Source organism: Coptis chinensis, chromosome 1, assembly GCF_015680905.1.
Source record: "Coptis chinensis isolate HL-2020 chromosome 1, ASM1568090v1, whole genome shotgun sequence".
Lineage (NCBI taxonomy): Eukaryota > Viridiplantae > Streptophyta > Magnoliopsida > Ranunculales > Ranunculaceae > Coptis > Coptis chinensis.
Window position 1 is genome coordinate 16,094,390 of NC_141456.1, and position 8,484 is coordinate 16,102,873.

The window sequence follows — 8,484 nt, forward strand, 5'->3', positions numbered from 1 at the left end:
GCAGAATCAACAAATTTTTGGAAAACAAAAAGTTCTTCCTCGGGCTGCAATTGTGGTGGCTTTTAGGTGTTGATTGGTTTTGGGATTTTGCTTTTTATGTTGAAATGTTGCAAGGGAAAGCAACGGGGTAATTTCACGTATTAACGCTTCTTAAGTTTCTTCTTCTTCTTCCTCAAATTGTCTTTGATCATATTTAAACTAGGGATTTCTCAATTTTTCTGATCTTTTCACAATTCAAGTGGTGCAAAACAGATAATATATATTCTTTCAAGTTACCAATCAACAAAAGCGACCACTGATTCGTTTGTTTTTATAGCTTAACTTGCAGTTGCACTGTTTTTGTTGGATGGGCTATTGCTTCATAGTTTTCAACTCTTCTAATGGAGTGCTTTTGAAGTTAGTATTTCTCTTTAATCTTCTCATTATTTGACAGTAGAATGTCGGATTGGTGTTTCTCTGTATTCTGTATGTATAACTTAGTTGGTCAAGAACTAATTAGACACTCAGCCTTATTGAATTGTCTTAGAAGCTGAAATTGGAATATTGTCCTTAAAGAACACGTATTTTTGTTAAAGGTCCATGTTAATGAAAAATAGCTGTCATTGTTTTTACCTCCTCATCTTTCTCTACAACAGTTTCCGTTCCATCGTCACTTGCAACAACAATAACAACAACATCAAATGCACCCACATCCACACCACCTTCCTCATATCCAACACCAAAGAAGAAGGACCACCGGGCTATCCACTGTTTTACTCCCACACCTAGGGTCATCTCCTTTCCACAATCCTTATGATGTTTGCACCTCCCCAAGCCGCTCCCCCGTCGATCATGAGTTCCACAAGGTCATTGATAAACTTGTTGAGTATCTTTGCCAAGAATGGCCCTCGAATTTGAATCAATGATTCGGTGAGAAGCAAAATGAGAAAATCCTCGCTTACACTTTCCTTTTGGTGGAGACGGGCATAATTATTATCGTTACAAATTCTGGATAAGCACACATCCCTCAAATGCTCCTTTTAGTCCATCATTTCCCTCCTCCATGCCAATGATGCCTCAACAATCAAACTCTATGATAAATTCTCCTACTCTGGATCCCTCACCCTAACAGTTGCTCCTCACTTGCATCAATCTCCTTTTCCACCTTTCTATGACCAGCAACATTCTCTTCCTTCAATGGGCCAAGGTCCACTGTGATTATGATCCTTCACCCAAGTCTTTCAAGGGTTTGTCCGGACCACTTCCTTTCGATGTGGCAAATGAACTTGGTAATGTGCTCAATAATCTCACCGGGTACTAAGGAGTCGATCAAGGGTGCCAAGATATGGTTTATCTGAGAGGTCCCCTTTCGCCTACTCTAGCAGAGAGGCTCCAGAGAGAAAGAGTTCTTTCCTCGATTCCGATTCGAAAGACAGTTGCATATTGTATACTTGGCCAATGACATTCTTTTTGAGAGGTATGTCATAAGACTGACATTTGACAATTATTCATAACTGATTGTTGATTATTGAGGCATACCATATTAGTATACTACGATTTAATTATAGATATATACATGTGGTTTTGTTTCTATATTCCTTAAACTAATTCTCTTTTACTACTATTCTATATTATTATTATTATTATTATTTTAGGGATTACTGTAATATATTGTTATCATTGTATTTGCAAAAGCGTTATCCAAAGGCCTATTAAGTTAGTTTATGTTATCCGGTATCCTGGACTAGAGGAATTGCTATGACCAGATTATCATTTATAGCTATGAGCCGCAGAGCACGTAAATATCTAGGTATGGAATGACCAGACTTTCATCTGTATAATGCCGTAATACAGCAAAGAGGGATTTGTATATCAAACAGGTAAAAGTGTAATCATGCGTTGAAAATTATCTTGCTCTCTCATAAACTGTATGTATTACACTAAATAATATGTTTTACCCTCCTGATTTTTTTTGAAATAGCATTTAGCTGTGTGGGACTGTCCTCTATTTGGGATCGAAATGATTTCTTTTCACCTTATTTATGAGGATAGGTTGCCTTATGTTTACTTCTTCGAAGTAGAACAACCGATTTTTTGGGATTTTGACTTGGGCGGAAACTTGACTTAGTAGGTTGACTCTTGGATTATATTGTAGATGGTAGACCAGATCATCTTTTACATCCATAGAATTGAGTTGCTTACTTTCGATAATCTTATTCTTTAATAAGCTATATTACAAAGTCATCTTTGGGGCTTTGTTGAATTACAAAATCAATCATCATAAGGATTGGCCGTCCGCATGCGAATAGGATTTCATTCCAAATGGTCTTATAGCATTTGTTTTTGCTAACGATTGGGTGCAAAATTATGTTTACTTATTACAATTCTTATTCACCTAAGTTCTGAATTTACGATTAATTGGACACCTTCACGAACTATAACTCCCGGCCTTGGCATACAAGAAAAGGATATCCTCTATTATTGTGATCCTCAATAACTACTTCTTTTAATGTTTGTTCTTAACAAGATACCCTAGCTATTGTTATCCCATTTGTATTACTTGCGGGTTAATTACTTGCCTTTCGAGGATTCTAATCTTATGAACATGTACAAAAAAGTGAGCACTTTTTGGACTTTAGAATATCATTTTCCTATTTTATTTCCATTTCTGTTTAGGGTCCCTTCTGTTTAATAGTTGCTTCTTCTTGCCTCCAAATTTCGATGGCTGAGTTTACTTGCCCTCCTTGGCTCTCTTTTAATGCAATGAAACTGTTAAGCAGAATTTTGGATCAAAGCCCTATAACTGTAAGTACTTATGCCTACTTAGCTCCTAAAGCGATAGAAATTGGTATTTATTAATTAATCACTATTCATCTATATTTCTCTTCAAACTTTTCTATTTTTAAGTTTTTTTAGTATTGAGATATGATTTTTTTTCAAGTGAATTACATTTAGAAAAATTCTAGGGTTCAAATGCTATTTTCTCTTATTAAGGTATCACCCACTTGAAAATTTATCCCTTCAAACATGTTCACACACTCATTAGTTGTATATAACTGATGATAGCAAAATGACGAAAAACTAAAGAAGTTGCTTTCCGAATGACATACGGTAACATCCTGCTAGGTATGTGTCACAAAGCCCGCAATATGGGATGCATTAGATAGTCCCTTTGTTTCTAAGATGTGGAGAAGTTATGGGCATGCAGAGCAAGGTCTATGGTTGTTTCTCATGGGCAGAGCTAGGTATCTTTGTTTTGTTAAGGCATTACTTGCTTCTCATGGGCAGAGCAAGGTCTATAGTTTTGTTACAGTTTCTACTGCTTATGATGTTGCTAGAGCATTGACTTTCTTACATTTTCTACTGCTTATGATGTTGCTAGACATTATTTTGCTCTTAAACTCTGATAAATAGACACATGTTTAGTGTGTGAGTTTGAGATCTTATGTTTTAGAAACACTTTCTTTAATAGGGAAATGAAATGATCAGAAAGTTGATTGAGCAGACACCTCTCTCTGTATGTGGTTGTTGCCCAGCATAAATACAGAAGAAAGGAAGGTATTGTTGGAGTAGGAAACTCCAGATTTATGGCAGTGTGCTTAAATATCCTGCACTAGAGGGGCGAGTGGCATTCATCTTAATCAAAATGGGGTCTGTCAAATAGCATTTATTGAAAGAAAGATCTCCACTTCAGCCAACAAGTTATTGATCATATCTTTCTATATCTTCCCCTTCGCTAGCATTTAGTGGATACTTATATCATTTATTCTTCTTGGCATTGGTGACAAAATGGATAATGCAAGCTCTTCAGACTAATCTTGATGGAAAATCAAAGCAGTATAGGGATCCGCCTTGACTCAATTGTTTCTTACGAACAACATCCACTATATATTCAGATCTGTGAGAAGGTCTGAGGCAGCCACTGACAGTTAGAATTAGTAGACTAAGGATATATAATTGACTAGAGATAAAGCTTTATTCTTTTCCAGGTCAGAGGCAAAGGATTTGTTAGGAGATGATTGGGTGCACATACATCGTAGGACAATGCAACAACATGCAAATCAGTATAAAAGAGTCTCCTGGGGAAAGGTTTTCTTCTCCACTTTCTTCTTGATTGTTATGTATATCATTTGTCGTATCTCAATGTGTGTTGCTTAAATTGTTTTTGCTTGAGCTCTAAATTTTGTTTAAAATTCCACTCTTGGAACTTCTGACTTTTATCAATCTTTTTGCTCCGCAAGTCAAACTTACACGCAATTCTTTTCTAATTCTATAGATATTTGAGGGGTGAGGTTCAACATTTGTCTATAGAACATCTTATTGCACATTAGCTGAACTTGACAAACCTGATCTAGATTCAAGTTTAACTGTTAAAGCTTTATTGTGCAACATCACTTCAAGGATTCCTGTGGCGTAGATGTTGGATTGAATTTCACAAGAACATATTCAGTGCGGCTCTGACTATTGAGCTACTAACATATTTCAAACCAACTTTCTGCTACTGTCCACTTACGGGTTTGAAAACTTCAAATAATAGGACTGGCATGATTGTTGGTATCACAGTTTCCATTGGGCTTCTGAGCATTATATGTGCTATCACTATCTTTTATTTAGAAGGAAAAGCTCAAGAATCAAATAAGACGATGGTAAGTACTTCCTTAGTCCTAACAATCGATAAATAGAGTAGTACACGTCATTTTGGAAAATAAAATTAATTATTTCTTCCATTCTTTATGGCAGTACGTATTAAAATTAATTATTTCTTCCTTTCTTTATGGCTGTACGTATTACAATATATACTTTGTGTTCTCATTGATTTCCAGAGCTTCTAGGGGCCATAGACAATAAGGCAAATATTTTCAGTTGTGCTGAGCTGAGAATTGCTACAGAAGACTCCAGTCCAACAAATAAGTTAGGAGAGGGAGAATTTGGACCTCTTAATAAGGTAATATCGAAGTATACTTGGATTTTCAAACAAGAACTAACGCACCCGTAAACATACATGTGTGTGTGTATACTAGCGACTTATTAGCATTTATCATCCCACAGGGAATGCTGTTTGATAGAAGAGAGCTAGCCGTGAAGAAACTCTTAGTACCATCTCACCAAGGAAAAGAGTCAGTTTGTTGCAGAGATTTCCATCATTTCTTTTGTGCAACCTGTATTATTGAGTCTTCGCAAACATTAAAGTGAATCAAGATTGTTCTTGGGAATGATTGGGAGATTTATTTTAATTGTTTTCTTTTCTATCATTTTGCTTTGTTATATATTCGCTTTGTTTTGTGTACGTTCATATATACTCCTTGGAAACTTTTATTACTGAGATATTGTTGATGGGACATGTTAATGATATGTAAAGAAGGAATGTGAGGGATTAAAGGTGGTGCCGTGTTGGTGATCGAGTTCCCAGAAATCCAACAAGCAATCCATGTTTTCAACACAACGTATGCATCTTCTTCTCCGTTAAATTTGCGCGCATGAAATACAAAAATTGTTTTTTTTTGTTACAACATGAAAAGGGAGACGATGGTAAGTACATCCTTACAATCGATAACCAGAGTAGGACACGTCAACTTGGAAAATAAAATTAAATATTTCTTCCTTTCTTTATGGAAGTACGTATTACAATATATACTTTGTGTTCTCATTGATTTCCAGAACTTCTAGAGGGATTAAAGGTGTCGTGGTGGTGAACAAGTTTCCAGAAATCCAGCAAGCAATCCATGTTTTCAGCACAAGGTATGCATCTTTTTCTCCGTTAAATTTGCGTGCATGAAATACAAAACTGTTTTTTTTTTTTTACAACATGAAACTCAAATTTTGCGTATAGGCTATTTTGGTTCACTACACCCTAATAGCTTTTTTGTCACACTTGGTTTTTCTCATTAATGACGCCAAATTGGTTTCAATGCATAATGTTACATATATGCTTTTGATGCACTAATTTTTTATCTTTGTCGTTTGCAACGCGCACTAGCTAGGATGAGAGGCTAAAAGTACATGTGATTTGGAGCTATACTTAGAAATTAATTGCTTACATATGCCTGGAAATCAAATAGGCATGGAGTTCCATTCAATTCAAATTTTAAACGGCTGCCAGTGTGCCTGCTCAGGCAAAATGTCAATTGTAAGTGTTCTCACTCAAATTATATTTACACTCTTCCTTAAGTTTTGTTTGACATCACGTGCATAGCACGTGCATCTTGCTAGTAGATACTAAATACCGAATATATCCCAAAAGCCGCTATTCAATTAAACCACAACCTTCACCAAAAAAAAATTAAACCACAACCAATCACTATATCTGCATTTATTATTTTATCCCTAACTATTCGCACCAATACCGAATATATACCTAGAAGCACACTCTTGCTAAAAAAAACCACCAATCGCTCTATGATTGCCTTAAAAACACAAATGTCATGTTTACACCACCAACTTACTAATTTACCTCACCTAAAAAATAAAAAAATTGTCAATTTCAAAGTTTCTCATAATTTACTAAAAATTAATTTACTCAAAATTATCACAACCTTACATAATACTAGCCAAACACGTTGTTGTTGTTGTTGTTGTTGTTGTTTTTTTTTTAATATTTCAAAAATTATCATAATCGGTTGAATACCAACCGTCGCAAAATGAAAATAATGCAATATAGACTCTGTATAATTGAAAATTTCATACCAACTGGAATGTTTTTTTCCCCAAAAATTATCATAATTGGTCAAAATAAATTAAAAAAATACAATATATAGTAAAAAACTTGTAAATTTTGATTTTTTTAAAAAAATATTTTAAATTTATTATTATTATTATTATTATTATATATATAGTCAAAATATTATAAATTTCAAAACTTACAATTATATAGAGTCGACAAATTTTAAATTAAAAAGTTCACCATAATCTGTTGGAATACCGGCTGGAACTGTTTTTTAAAAATTTAGAAAAATATGTATATAGAGTCTAAAAATTGTAAATGTCAAAATTTATCGGGTTCTATTAAAATATTGACCACCATAATATGTTGGAGTACCAACTGGAATGGTTTTTTTATAAATTAAAAAAAAAATCAATATAAAATCTAAAAATAGTCAAATAGTCAAATGCAAAATTTAAATATATCTATTGGAATATATTATCAGCCATCAGAATCACGATATACCACCTAGAATTGTTTTTTAAGAAATTAAAAATAAAAGCAAACGCAATCTTTGACTTTTAATGGAACTAATATAAAGTTTGAATGATAATATCACTTGGCATTTCCAGCTAGTCAGCTTAACGAATACTACCTATAAGTGGGCAAGTGGCGTGGTTGAGTTAGCCATTTGAGATGTGTATCGGTTATAATATTGCATAATTTCGTGCCACATGTTATGAATAGCCTTTGAACCTATTTTTGTGTGAGGTCGTCTACCTCGAAGATATTCTCATAGTGACGAGATTCGAGAAGACCGTTAGATGTGTGATAAAATCAAAAACAAATTCACATTTTCTCTCTTTCTTTTTGTTTTTGATTTTCGGACCATTGAATTACATCCAACAGTCTCGAAACCTTTATCCATACTAGTAAAATGCACGTGCTCTGCACATGAACGACACACAAAATTTATTGAAGATAATGTGAACATAGTTATCAAGAGGAGAGCTATGTCAGATTGTTACTAATTAATTTGTTATTAATTTATACATGAAATTCAAAAAATCTAGCAAAGCTGCACGTGTAACAAATACTGCAATTTAAAAATCATGTACATTACATTACATTCATAATACATATTATTTCTTAAATATCATTTTCTGTTTACAAATAATTTCCAATGCCGCAATCGCAGAACAATCTAAGTACATAAAAAAAAAATGGGAGGAAAAAAAAGATGAATGTATATGGTCCTCAATTTGTGACACATTTGAAGGACGTGATCTGCACGTGGATGGCAAATAGATCATGTTGACAGGTATTTGTATTTGAATATAATATCGGTGTCTACATTTAATTTTTATGAAATTATGTTAGCATACTAAGTTCATTAGCTTCTAAAACTGGCATGCTAAAAGAATATAGAAGCCATTAAATATCGTTATATCATATATCTGTCCGTACATACAAAAAAATTCACATAGTGGCAACATATATATTCTTAGAAAAAATGTTACGTAAAATGTTAAGTTACATGATTTTAGAGGTGGAACTTAGAAGTGTGGAACACAATTAGGTAATAATGTTGTGTAAGTTCATAAAAAAAAATGCAATTGTCCATCATAGGTTCTAAGTTGAATTGAAGTCCCTAAGGCTTGGTAAACATAGTCACAAAGAATAATTGTTTCCGCTAAATTTGACGAAGAAAGATAGTAATTACCCCCTCCATTCCATAGACATAAAAAAAAAAAAAAATAATAAGTAAAAGCTTCTACTAAATTAGCAATATGTAAGGGTGGACTTTCCTTAACTACAACTGACACCTTAAAAGCCGCCTTGACCATAATAATTAAAATACAAAA

General features: G+C 33.8%; 1 long non-coding RNA gene across 2 annotated transcripts; it reads left to right on the forward strand.

The window, feature by feature from the left end:
• The first annotated feature begins 2,465 nt into the window (after nt 1-2,465).
• LOC147522487 (uncharacterized) lies at nt 2,466-7,941 on the forward strand. 2 transcript variants are annotated; one of them, XR_015195334.1, is made up of 9 exons: nt 2,466-2,784; nt 3,452-3,887; nt 3,969-4,068; nt 4,256-4,625; nt 4,803-4,924; nt 5,029-5,423; nt 5,638-5,718; nt 5,957-6,106; nt 7,818-7,941. It is a non-coding gene; the product is annotated as an uncharacterized LOC147522487 (long non-coding RNA). The 2 variants fall into 2 exon arrangements; XR_015195336.1 differs by lacking the exons at nt 2,466-2,784; nt 4,256-4,625 and having other exon boundaries at nt 3,235-3,887.
• The last annotated feature ends 543 nt before the right edge of the window (nt 7,942-8,484 follow it).